Genomic DNA, 11,402 nt, shown 5'->3' with positions numbered 1-11,402 from the left:
GACGTTATTTAGCGTGTGTTCGGTAATATGGTGAGAGCAAAATGCAGTACATGGTTTTGAACAAATTACCAGTATTGACGATTGCTTTATGTATGTTCAGATTTTTAAATGATTAATGGTTGGGAAAGAAAGCGAAAATGTAATTGAAAAAACAACAATGATATATTATCATAAATGCAAACCAACAATTAAAACATAGATCATTTTAAGCTACATGGGTAAGACGAGATTAAATTTAGTTAAATTAAAATTAGTTCATACTGTCAATAATTAAATGTTATATCTAAAAACTGAGTATATTCTAATAATTCACTCATTTCCAATTATAGTACCAGCGTGTCACGTACAAGCAATTCAATAATATTTTTGTACATTTCCAGCTTTAGCTCACATTCTTAATCTTACAGTTCAGTTTGAGGCATCTATCGATTTCCATTTTTGGAATTTCAATATAGTATCGGTCAAATTCTATGAATTCAATATGCTTAGTGATTTCACGGTTACCTTCCAGTTGGCTGTAAATGGATTCACATTTTGTTTATAATTGTTAATTTCCATTCATCGATGAACATTCGGCACTTTTTGTCACACTGTTATTTTTTTTTCATCTATTACCGACAGTTTACCTTTATGAATTATTTTAGAATCATCGAAATTAACCACTAATCTGTAATTAAATTTATAGAAAAAAATATGCCAGGAATGAGCAACAAATTAACAGCAACAGAAAAAAATACGTCATCCAAAAAGCTGACTTTCTCCAACAACATTTGATAGATCATTCCCAAATTAGCTTTTAAATGAATGGAATATAATGTAAATAACTTTCTAAGAAAAACAAGTGAAGCTGAACAATACATTTACTGACGATATTATTATTATTATTATTATTATTATTATTATTATTATTATTATTATTATTATTATTATTATTATTATTATTATAGATATAGATGTCATGAATGTGCTATTAAGTTAATATAATGAACTACTGAATTATCCAGTCATTAAAAGACAATTTATACCTCATCATCAATGGAAAGTCTTAAATATTGTAGGATATCTAAAGACTGAGTCACAATTTACACAAGATATGTGCTGTACAATTATAGAATGATAATACAGTATAGTAAAATTGATAATCCTCTTAATTATATTAGTAACATCGTAGTTGGCGAACGCCAAAACACGCATATTCAGGTTGTCGCGAAGAGTAATAAGAAACTGGTTGCTTTTGTAATATGCGAAAAAGTTATGCTTTTTATAACCATACAATCATTAAGATTAAAATATTATTATATAATTAAGTATTTCAATACTTGTTAACTTATGAAACACATATAGTATATTACAAACAATTAATTGCATATTATTATTTTCAAAAATGATTTTCAATGAACCGACCGATTATATAATGGAAAACATGAACACCTTTGACAAGTCATTGATAACAGGTTCACTTCGCGATTCGTATTTTTACGGGATAGTTAGAATATTTTTGAAATTTTTAGATCTAGCACCTATGACCCAGGGTCGTAGGGTTACAGGAATTACGCATTTTGTCATGATTGATGACGTTACAGGTATTACACAAATGACGTTATTTAGCGTGTGTTCGGTAATATGGTGAGAGCAAAATGCAGTACATGGTTTTGAACAAATTACCAGTATTGACGATTGCTTTATGTATGTTCAGATTTTTAAATGATTAATGGTTTGGAAAGAAAACGAAAATGTAATTGAAAAAACAACAATGATATATTATCATAAATGCAAACCAACAATTAAAACATAGATCATTTTAAGCTACATGGGTAAGACGAGATTAAATTTAGTTAAATTAAATTTAGTTCATACTGTCAATAATTAAATGTTATATCTAAAAACTGAGTATATTCTAATAATTCACTCATTTCAAAGTATAGTACCAGCGTGTCACGTACAAGCAATTCAATAATATTTTTGTACATTTCCAGCTTTAGCTCACATTCTTAATCTTACAGTTCAGTTTGAGGCATCTATCGATTTCCATTTTTGGAATTTCAATATAGTATCGGTCAAATTCTATGAATTCAATATGCTTAGTGATTTCACGGTTACCTTCCAGTTGGCTGTAAATGGATTCACATTTTGTTTATAATTGTTAATTTCCATTCATCGATGAACATTCGGCACTTTTTGTCACACTGTTCTTTTTTTTTTCATCTATTACCGACAGTTTACCTTTATGAATTATTTTAGAATCATCGAAATTAACCACTAATCTGTAATTAAATTTATAGAAAAAAATATGCCAGGAATGAGCAACAAATTAACAGCAACAGAAAAAAATACGTCATCGAAAAAGCTGACTTTCTCCAACAACATTTGATAGATCATTCCCAAATTAGCTTTTAAATGAATGGAATATAATGTAAATAACTTTCTAAGAAAAACAAGTGAAGCTGAACAATACATTTACTGACGATATTATTATTATATTATTATTATTATTATTATTATTATTATTATAGATATAGATGTCATGAATGTGCTATTAAGCTAATATAATGAACTACTGAATTATCCAGTCATTAAAAGACAATTTATACCTCATCATCAATGGAAAGTCTTAAATATTGTAGGATATCTAAAGACTGAGTCACAATTTACACAAGATATGTGCTGTACAATTATAGAATGATAATACAGTATAGTAAAATTGATAATCCTCTTAATTATATTAGTAACATCGTAGTTGGCGAACGCCAAAACACGCATATTCAGGTTGTCGCGAAGAGTAATAAGAAACTGGTTGCTTTTGTAATATGCGAAAAAGTTATGCTTTTTATAACCATACAATCATTAAGATTAAAATATTATTATATAATTAAGTATTTCAATACTTGTTAACTTATGAAACACATATAGTATATTACAAACAATTAATTGCATATTATTATTTTCAAAAATGATTTTCAATGAACCGTCCGATTATATAATGGAAAACATGAACACCTTTGACAAGTCATTGATAACAGGTTCCCTTCGCGATTCGTATTTTTACGGGATAGTTAGAATATTTTTGAAATTTTTAGATCTAGCACCTATGACCCAGGGTCGTAGGGTTACAGGAATTACGCATTTTGTCATGATTGATGACGTTACAGGTATTACACAAATGACGTTATTTAGCGTGTGTTCGGTAATATGGTGAGAGCAAAATGCAGTACATGGTTTTGAACAAATTACCAGTATTGACGATTGCTTTATGTATGTTCAGATTTTTAAATGATTAATGGTTTGGAAAGAAAGCGAAAATGTAATTGAAAAAACAACAATGATATATTATCATAAATGCAAACCAACAATTAAAACATAGGTCATTTTAAGCTACATGGGTAAGACGAGATTAAAATTACTTAAATTAAATTTAGTTCATACTGTCAATAATTAAATGTATATCTAAAAACTCAGTATATACTAATGGTTCACCCATTTCAAATTATAGTACCAGCAATTCAATAATATTTTGTACATTTCCAGCTTTAGCTCACATTGTTAATCTCACAGTTCAGTTTGAGGCAACTATCGATTTCCATTTTTGGAATTTCAATATAGTATCGGTCAAATTGTATGAATTCAATATGCTTAGTGGTTTCACGGTTACCTTCAAGTTGGCAGTAAATTATTCTCGCTAGACATGCAGGCGAGTCTTCTTTTACAATCAATGAAGTTATAGAACATGTTTACTGCCACAACTACCATTTACAATTTTCTACGGGATAGTCTAATTCCCGTTGATTGCCAGAAAAATAAATTACAGCCTGAACCTTTCCCCCAAAGTCGGATTACCGGCGACTTTGTTGTTTTACCTTTCTAGTTTGATGACATTGCATTGTTAAATAGAACTACATGATCACACAAATTGAATAATTAAGATATGTGTATCGTTCACAAATGTGATGTTTGCTGTTACATTTTTCATAATGCAAGCAAGCCGTATTCAAGATGGCTGCATTATAGTGAATTTTGGTGATTTTTTCGCATTTATTTTGTTATCACTGGTACACCAGCTGGCTATGGCGCTGTTATGGTTCACACAGGTGGATAGAGATCGGTTTTATTATGAGCGAAAGATGCAATTTATGATTTAGAACAAATTTTCGATATTGAAGTTTGCTTAACGTATATTTGGTGTTTAGATGATTTAGAGAGAAATATTTGGTAAAAAACACTCGAAATATCATCATAATTGCAAAAAAATAAATTAAAACATGGTTGGCATATAGCACAAGCTTACAAAATGACGATTAAATCGGTGGGGGGGGGTCAAAATAAACAAATTATAAAATAACCACAAGTACATTTTAAAACCTAGTATATACTTACGGTTTATGCTCCGTGGTTTCAACAACTACGAATTGCAGTGTTCGAATACCAGCGTTTTGCATTGTATGAAAACGAGCGTTTCATATATAGAAACTGTCGCACCAGCTTTAGCTCAAATGCTTAATCCCACTTGTCAGGTCTAAACATTGTTTTTATTATTATTTTCAAAAATGATTTTCAACGAACCGTCCGATTATATAATGGAAAACATAAACATCTTTGACAAGTCATTGATAACAGGTTCACTTCGCGATTCGTATTTTTACGGGATAGTTAGAATATTTTTGAAATTTTTAGATCTAGCACCTATGACCCAGGGTCGTAGGGTTACAGGAATTACGCGTTTTGTCATGATTGATGAACAGGTATTACACAAATGACGTTATTTAGCGTGTGTTCGGTAATATGGTGAGAGCAAAATGCAGTACATGGTTTTGAACAAATTACCAGTATTGACGATTGCTTTATGTATGTTCAGATTTTTAAATGATTAATGCTTTGGAAAGAAAGCGAAAATGTAATTGAAAAAACAACAATGATATATTATCATAAATGCAAACCAACAATTAAAACATAGATCATTTTAAGCTACATGTGTAAGACGAAATTAAATTTAGTTAAATTAAATTTAGTTCATACTGTCAATAATTAAATGTTATATGTAAAAACTCAGTATATACTAATGGTTCACCCATTTCAAATTATAGTACCAGTGTGTCACGTACCAGCAATTCAATAATATTTTGTACATTTCCAGCTTTAGCTCACATTCTTAATCTCACAATTCAGTTTGAGGCAACTATCGATTTCTATTTTTGGAATTTCAATATAGTATCGGTCAAATTGTATGAATTCAATATGCTTTGTGATTTCACGGTTACCTTCAAGTTGGCTGTAAATTGATTCACATTTTGTTTATAATTGTTAATTTCCATTCATCGATGAACATTCGGCACTTTTTGTCACACTGTTATTTTTTTTAATCTATTACCGTCAGTTTACCATTATTAATTATTTTAGAATCATCGAAATTAACCACTAATCTGTAATTAAATTTAGAGAAAAAAAATGCCAGGAATGAGCAACAAATTAACAGCAACAGAAAATATTACGTCATACAAAAAGCTGACTTTCTCCAACAACATTTGATAGATCATCTCCAAATTAGCTTTTAAATGAATGGAATATAATGTAAATAACTTTCTAAGAAAAACAAGTGAAGCTGAACAATACATTTACTGACGATATTATTATTATTATTATTATTATTATTATTATTATTATTATTATTATTATTATTATTATTATTATTATTATTATTATTATTATTATTATTATTATTATAGATATAGATGTCATGAATGTGCTATTAGGTTAATATAATGAACTACTGAATTATCCAGTCAATAAAAAACAATTTTTACCACATCATCAATGGAAAGTCTTAAATAGTGTAGGATATCTAAAGACTGGGTTACAATATGTATGTATGTGCTGTACAATTATAGAATGATTATAGAATATAGCACAATAGATAATCATATTAATTATATTAGGAACATCGTAGTTGGCGAACGCCAAACACGCATACGAACACATTTACGAATAGGAAACAATGGCGAACGGCATTTTATGAAATCAAACCTCTTCAGTATTTCTGTGCAATGCACATGGCATCACTAATGATCCAGATTCACTACATACCTTGCTAACTTTCTCCTCAGTATATAATTTCGCATACGGAGCAACTCTTGTACGGCAAGGTTTAATATTCATGTGGCGCTCGCCAATAGTGCAATATACCAGGATATAGACAATATCTTGCACCTATGCTGTTAGACATGTACATTTTATGTTAGGTAATGTGTTTGTTGTAATGTATGTTATTTAGAATAATAATAATAATAATAATAATAATAATAATAATAATAATAATAATAATAATAATAATAATAATAATAATAATAATAATAATAATAATAATAATAATAATATCAATGTTCACTAGGACAGTCACTGGTATTATCGCCAGTGATACGATTACATTTCCCAGAATAAAGTATCGATCTGTTGATAAACTTAAAATAGACATATCACTTTTAATAACTTTTCCATCCAATGTAGCAACAGTTAATTAAATATCATTTACACACCATAAATTCATATCTGATTGAGTTTTTAAAGATCCATGTTTGTTCTGTGTTATAAAAAAACAATATCAGCGAGAGGTGGTCTTACAAGAGATACTGAGACATAAAGCATTGTTCGTGCATATTAAACACAGCTGTAGTAGAATACTTACCGTGAAATGCAAACAAAGAAAAACGAAATCACCATAAGTAGAATAGAATGGAAGGACACAATTTTCATAATAACGTCGCGCCCGGCTTCTATAAATGGCTATTAAAAATAGAAAACTTTATTTAGAATACATATTTATTCTCATGATACGATGTTTGTCAGGTATTGTCTGGTACAATTGTTTCTATCCTAAAAAATGAGACGAATACTTACAACTGGTGGTTTTCCCAGTTATTACAGCCAGGTTACCAAGGTGCTGGCATTTACAAACAGCAATGTCATCGTGCATGATACTTACTTACTTACGTGACCAAATTCGCATTTCCATAAACCTAACCAACTTGAACAACGAAATATGGGTACCATTTATACAGGTTTAAGGACATGAATGTCGACAAGGTGATGTCCAAAGTGGAGAGGATTCTACAATCTTAGCAAGATATATTCCTCGAGGAAAACATCATCATCAGGACGGTATCTGTTGAAATGCCCCTTGGTGCAGGCAAGGAAGCGACAGTTTGATACGAAGATTGCAGACAGGTTGAAAAATTCCAAATCTGTCATTGAAATCGTTTCCAATGACCAGATGTGTTGCGCTAGAGCGACCGTGGTCGCCATGGCACACGCAACAAAAGACGAAAATCCACCATCGATGTGGAGTACTATGAAGAGGAAAAAACGGCGAACTACTCTATGCAAGCCGTTCGAGCTAGAGAACTTTTACGGAAAGCCAGAGTCGAACAGGGACCATGTGGCATCGAAGAGATTAAACAATTCCAGGGCGTGTTGACTCCATCATCTTTGTGGGCGATGCCGCAGAAGGTTCAAAAGACATATATCTGTTTCTAAAAGATAAACACTACAACGTCATCACAAAAATGACAGGTTTTCTGGGAAAGAAGTACTGTTGCACTAGGTGTGACAAGTCTTAGTCTCACCGTAATGATCACATGTGTCCGACTGGGTGTTTGAGTTGTGGAAATCAAAGGGACTGCGTGATTACACGATGGCAAAAATGCGGAAATTGTCACAGATTTTTCAAGAATGAAAAATGTTTCGAACGGCATCAAAAGTCGGTTAATGGGATAAAAACTTAGTTCAGTCAGTTAAACGTTGCGAAAAATTTCACAAACTCCTCAAATATCGTGATGGGTCTCACAAATGTAACGAAGTTTACTGCAAAACTTGCAAGTCTTTTCAGACATACGACCATCTGTGTTACATTCAACCACTCACAGGTAGAAAAAAGAACAAAGAATCTGACGAATCGATGGAATAATTTGAGGAGGAGGATGACTCTGACAGCCATGGTAACTACGTCTTTTACGATTTTGAATGCACGACCGACGAACATTGCACTCATATTCCAAATCTGTTCGTAGTGAGAATGCCACCGAATACGGAGAAAGTGTTCAATGGTCCACGTACCTTGGAAGATTTCTGTGAGTGAGCGTTAGAAAAAGAGCATAATGCAATGATTTCCATCGCACATAATTCAAAGAGGTATACAATGGAATTATGATTCTGAAATGCTGTCACGATCACAATATACTACCCGAAGTCATCATGAATGGTTCAAAAGTCATACAATTATACATCCGTCGTGCAGATATCAAATTCATCAATAGCTTGAATTTCCTGCCCATGGCTCTGTCAAAACTTCCTAAGACCTTCGGCATAGACGAGTTACCCAAGGGCTTTTTTCTCCACCTGTTTCCGAGAACCGCTGGAGACAATTACAGAGGATCGATACCCGGGGGTCGTTATTTTGACCCAGATGGTATGAAGGAGGAGGCTAGAAAGACATTCTACACATGGTACAATGGAGAAGTAGAAAATAACTTTGTTTATGATTTACGTAAAGAACTGCTCAAGTACTGTAGGAGCGACGTTCGCATATTCGAGGAGTGTTGTTTGGCATTTAGATCGATGATGATGGATCTCACCGAAGTTGACCCTTTCAGCCGTTGCATCACGATTGCCTCCGTGTGCAACATCATATTTCGAAAGAATTTCCTGACTCCTGATACAATCGTGTTAAAGTTATCTCAGTGCCCAAGATCAATCCGCAGATGCTATAAGATGGATGGAATACGAGGCACACGTCAATAACACGCGTATTCAACATTTTCGTAAATCCAGAAGAAAGATGAAACCTTATCTTAGGACCTTATCACATAGACGGATATGATGCTTCTACCGAAACCTTGTTTGAGTACTACGGCTGTTACTTCAATGGTTGCCCAAATTGTTTTCCTAGAAGGAATGAAACGAATCGCAAGAATGAACTCTATGAAAGACTACTGGCAAGGGAAGAGTGGTTGAAATCGAAAGGATACTCGCTAGTCACCATGTGGGAATGCGATTTCAAAAACCTGATGAAGAGCAATCACAAAGTCGGAAACTTAGACATCTCAAATCCTATCACAGGCAGGGAGGCTTTTCTTGGCGGTCGTACTAATGCCCTGCGTCTGTATTACGAGATTAAGGAAGGCGAAAAGATAGAATATGTTGATTTTTGCAGCTTCTACACGTCAATAAGACCTCGTGATATCCAGCTTGCCACCTGACAGTCGTAACTAAAGACTTTATCATCAAACCCACGGACTATTTCGGTATTATCAAGTGCGATGTTTTACCTCCGAGGAGACTGTATATACCAGTTCTACATTTCAGGGTGAACAACAAACTGATGTTCCCACTCTGTTCCAAATGCGCGGAAACAATGAATCAAGACAAATGTCACCACAGTGTCAATGAACGTCAACTGATGGGTGTTTGATGCACTCCGGAATTGGAAAAGGCTAAAGAAGTAGGGTATCGCATCACCAAGGTATATGAAGTTTGGCATTACGATGAGTCGGCAACCTACCACCTCGAGACTGGAGAAGGAGTGTTGTTCACTGAGTACAAGAGTCTTCCGGTTATCCTGAGTGGTGTCACACCGAGGAAGACCGAACCATGTACATCCAAATATACCACGAAAGAGAAGGTATCATCTTGTACAGAGGCAAGGTAACCCCAAATCCAGGCCTCAGAGCTCTCGCCAAGCTAAACCTTAACTGATTCTGAGGAAAGCTGGGACAGAGATCAAACTTTGGACAGAGCACATATGTAGAAATGGCTGTCAAACTGTTGGAAATGTTGATGGATAGTACAAAGAATGTCACAGATCTTTCTTTTGTCTCTGACGAAATGGTTCTTGTCCAGCACTGCGATAAAGAAGACTACATTACCGAAGCACCCAATATGAACGTTGTACTGGCTGCCATGACGATGAGCTATGCCCGACTTAAACTCTACAGTGTTCTAGAGAAATTAGGTAGTAGAGTCTTGTACTTTGACACAGATTCTATCATTTTCATCCAGCGAGCTGGAGAATGGGATCCACCAACGGGTGATTATCTCGGAGATTTGTTGAGAGAAATACCTCCAGTGGATAATTACATCACACATTTCGTATCGGGAGGACCAAAGAATTACGCATACCGACTACACAAACCGGACAAAAGTGGGAACCAAACGGTGTGTAAAATGAGAGGGTTTACCCTCAATTACAGAAATCAACTGGAAATTAATTTTGACTCCATGAATCGACTCGTTCGTAGAACAAGCGGCCCTCTACATGTCAAAGACCCCCGAAAAAATAACGCACAAGCGAGATAGAATATTCAATGGAGAAGAAGTTAAAATATACAGTTTAGTGTATGACAAACGGGTGATACAAGATGATTACTGTACCCTCCCATACGGCTTCTAAAACAAAACAAAAAAATATATAAATAAAAGCGAGATCGTCGTTTACCTTCATTCATCCATTTGATCCTTGAACAATCACATTGACATGGATTCTACCAAATCGGACATGGTTCTATCACTCGTCTATTCTGGCTTATGCACACTGCCTTATTTTGTTTTAAACTGGATGTTGAAAAAGTACATTGAAGAACGTAAAAAGAGACGCGATAACGATGGAGGTCCTATTATATCGTCATGGATGCAAGAGTGAATCACCCATTTACCTCTCTCGTGTGCGGTCCCACGCAGTCTGGGAAGACGTTTTTAGTCAAACAGATATTAGAACAATGTGACAGCGTCATATCTCCACCACCAGACGTTAACTATTGGTGCTACGGCGAGTTTCAGCCAGCCTATTTGGAAATGATGAAGACAGTGCCTCGAATTCGTTTTATCGAAGGGATACCTCCAGTTATTGGTAGAATAATTGACCCGTCTAAAAGAAACTAGAAACTAGTGATAGATGATCTGATGACAGAAACGGGTAAAGATAAACAAATCGTTCAGTTCTTCGCAAAAGGATCTCACCATCAAAATTTATCCGTGATACTGATTTTGCAAAATCTCGTTCATCAGGGCAAGCAATCGAGAACAATTAGTCTCAACACGCACTACATTTTTCTGTTTAAAAATCCAAGGGACGCATCACAAGTCAACGTTCTGGCTAGGCAAATGTACCCCGGAAACATTAAGTTTCTGCAGGAGGCATTCACCGATGCCACCCAAGAACTTCACGGTTACCTCTTCGTGGATCTGATGCCAGACACCCCTGAGGAAATACGCATTCGAACGAACATACTTTCATCTCAAGTACCGATAGTGCACGTGAGAAAAGTATAAAAATAGACAGTCTTTCACCATCAGTCATTTCATCATGTCAACCCGCATGCGAAAGAACGCTGATTTTCTCTCTGTATTGCACAAGGCCAACT

Source organism: Saccoglossus kowalevskii, chromosome 22 (assembly GCF_978046115.1).
Source record: "Saccoglossus kowalevskii chromosome 22, keSacKowa6.1, whole genome shotgun sequence".
In the NCBI taxonomy this organism is placed as follows: Eukaryota; Metazoa; Hemichordata; class Enteropneusta; family Harrimaniidae; genus Saccoglossus; species Saccoglossus kowalevskii.
This window is presented reverse-complemented; position numbering follows the sequence as displayed.